General features: G+C 64.6%; 1 long non-coding RNA gene across 1 annotated transcript in view; it reads right to left on the bottom strand.

Moving 5' to 3' along the window:
- The window catches only part of LOC104999787, a 4,586-nt gene that overhangs the window by 3,248 nt on the left and 1,092 nt on the right, over positions 1–246 (bottom strand). The window lies entirely within an intron of this gene.

Below are 246 nucleotides of genomic sequence, written 5' to 3'. Positions count from 1 at the left end.
AAGAGGAGTTCATCGTACTTCGCCGGAGCTGTGGTCTCACCCTTTGAGACCCGGGTGGGAGCCTGCAGGCTCCTGGTTCGTAGGGAGCCGGCAGATGGCCTGCAGCGCAGGGCCCGGCCCCCACGCTGGCCACGTCCGCTATCGTCATCTCTCTTCCCCCTCCTCCTACCCCTCAAAATCCAGCGGCGGAGTTGCTCTCCGTAGGGCTCCCGGAGCAAAGCTAAGTGGGGAGGAGAAAGGGGCGGA

This window comes from Bison bison, unplaced genomic scaffold (assembly GCF_000754665.1).
Source record: "Bison bison bison isolate TAMUID 2011002044 unplaced genomic scaffold, Bison_UMD1.0 scf7180017864364, whole genome shotgun sequence".
NCBI classification, from domain to species: Eukaryota; Metazoa; Chordata; class Mammalia; order Artiodactyla; family Bovidae; genus Bison; species Bison bison.
This window is presented reverse-complemented; position numbering and strand designations above follow the sequence as displayed.